This window comes from Protopterus annectens, chromosome 8.part1 (genome assembly GCF_019279795.1).
Source record: "Protopterus annectens isolate FY-2018-M chromosome 8.part1, PAN1.0, whole genome shotgun sequence".
NCBI classification, from domain to species: domain Eukaryota; kingdom Metazoa; phylum Chordata; order Ceratodontiformes; family Protopteridae; genus Protopterus; species Protopterus annectens.
In genome coordinates this window covers 408,622,582-408,625,081 of record NC_056742.1, presented here as the reverse complement: position 1 = coordinate 408,625,081, position 2,500 = coordinate 408,622,582, and the positions used below count along the sequence as shown (strand labels likewise).

The 2,500-nt window shown below is 36.7% G+C and overlaps 1 protein-coding gene across 2 annotated transcripts in view; it reads left to right on the top strand.

Moving 5' to 3' along the window:
- The window catches only part of ADCY7 (adenylate cyclase 7), a 2,777,509-nt gene that overhangs the window by 1,754,348 nt on the left and 1,020,661 nt on the right, over window positions 1-2,500 (top strand). The gene's annotated exons all lie outside the window — the stretch shown is intronic.

Here is a 2,500-nt window from a genome sequence, read left to right as displayed (position 1 = left end):
CATTATCAAAATCATTTCCTATCAGGACATCTGAAGGAATATCCTCAAACACACCTAATTGCTCGCTTCTTTTTCCACCCACCCAGCCAAGGTGAATCCTAGCCAAAGGTATTTGGAATGGGGTCCCTCCTAAAGCTCTGACTGGAGTAGACTGCCCAAGCAAGTAGTGCTCCTCTTTAACCATTGCAGGCTTCACAATGGTTAGGTCAGAGGCCGTCTCTCTCTTAGAAGTGGCCTGTTTCCAATCTACTAAGATAGGATGTAACCTCTTGTGGTAGTTTGTTACCCTTGTTGTCTCCAGACAACTTACTGCTGGCATTCTGTCATTCCTACTTACTAGCTCTACCACCTTTTGTTCCCCGCGGACATCTATATGCTACATGGCCCCACTGGTTGCATTTAAAACTTTTATTTATTTATTTATTTACATTTGGTTACTGGGAAAGTCTGACTGGGTGAAAACCCATTTTCAGCAGAGGTCTGGGGAGAAAAGCTCCACGTGTATCTTAAAAGTACATAAATACATAGTATTGCAGAAATTATACAGTAATCAATAACATTTTTCAGACAATGTACATATTGCAAAAAAAATTAAATTTAACAGAGACAAAGTATAAATTAACATAGATCCAGCAAGTACAGGTTTTTTAAAGTAATGATTCAGTTAAAATATAACAATATTAAGAAAGTTTAAATATAGCTATTAGTCAGAAAGAGCTAGGATATCAAGAACAAGCAATTCTACAGCCACTTAGCCTGGACTAGTACAGGTGCAAAGCCAAGAATCATTAAGGAAACTTTTTAGAGAATTTTTAAACTGATGGGCATTGGTAATAGTACTAATAGGAAGAGGACATGAATTCCAACTATGATACCAAGTAATTTTACTTGGGGCTGAGGGGAGTATTATTGCCAGAAGTAATATAGAAGGTGGTAAGGATGTATGAGAGTCTAGTAGGTTGAAAGATCATAAAGTTTTGTTTTTTGGGGTTAAGTAAGAGCTGAGATTTAGATAGCCATAATTCAATATCAGAGAAGGGCTTCTGGGTTATGTCTTGGAGGTGTTGAATTGTAGGTGCAGCATATCTCAGTGTTGTGTCATCTGCTTATTGGATAATGGAAGCTAGTGAAGTAGCAGTACTAAGGTCATTTGTAAAGGTACTGAAAAGTAAAGGGCCAAGGACTGATCCCTGTGGGACCCCTAATGTAATGGGAAGAAGTGGACAGAGGTCATGCTGCAATTTTACTGCTTGTTGGCGACCATTTAGATAACTATGAAACCATATGAGAGCAGAAGGACTGAGATTTAATTTGGAAAGAACAGTTGGTAATTTGTGGTGGGAAACTGTATTGAAGGCCTTGGACATGTCAAGGAAGACTGCTGAAATTATTTTGCCTACATTTCTAAGTTGATTAATGATGTTAGTGAAACTTGGAGCAGTTATTGTACTGTGATAAGGTCTAAACCCATGCTGGGAGTTTGTTAGAAGGTTATTGGTAGTAAGGTATAGGAGAAGTTGAGAGTGAATGCATCTTTCAAGGATTTTGATAGCGGGGACAAAATGGCAATGGGTCTGTAGTTTGAAAAATTTCTGTAGAGATGACTCTCTTGTGTATGAGGATTATGTAAGCAGTTTTCCATACTGATGGGACATATTCTTCTGCAATAGATCTGTTTATGAGGATTGAAACTGGATAGATGTAGCTTCTGCTCCTTATTTCAAGTATTGACCTAGCAGGTTAGCTGGGCTGGCAGTATCTCCCTTCATCACAACATGCACTGAGGTTATTCCTCAGACTGTGCAAGTTTTAAAACCGTGTTTATACTGCCTTGCTGGAGGCCATCTCTGACTCTGCTAATTATTTATTACAATTCCGAGGTTGAACATTACCCGGGGAAAGCACATCTGATGATCATCTATTTTGTTGAATGAAGTATCCTGACAAAGCAGAGGCTGATTTAAACTCATGTAATCTGTAAATATATATGTATGTGTATATATATATATATATATATATATATATGTGTGTGTGTGTGTGTGTGTGTGTGTGTGCTGCTTGGCATACATCAGTTTTTAGTGAAATCAACATCTCTCTTATTGATACACTTTGGTCAAAAACATAGATGGCTGACAAATGTCAGATCAACAGTCCCCATGGTAGGGTAATGTGCCTCTTCCCTGAGGCTTGTGGAATCTTGTAGTTAGTATATAGTATATATATATATATCTATATATCTATATATATATATATATATATATATATATATATATAAATAAAAATGTAAATGTTCGTTTGTTCAAAATCTTAAATCTCCGAAAGTTCTTCACCGATTGCTTTGAAATTTTCACACAATGTTGCATTCGAATATGGGCATGTTTTTATATACCTACTATTATATAGATGTCACATGTTGCATTCGAATACGCACGTGTTTTTATATACCTACTATTATATAGATGTCACACCTGTGACAGGTAAAAACATGCTTTTTTTGAAA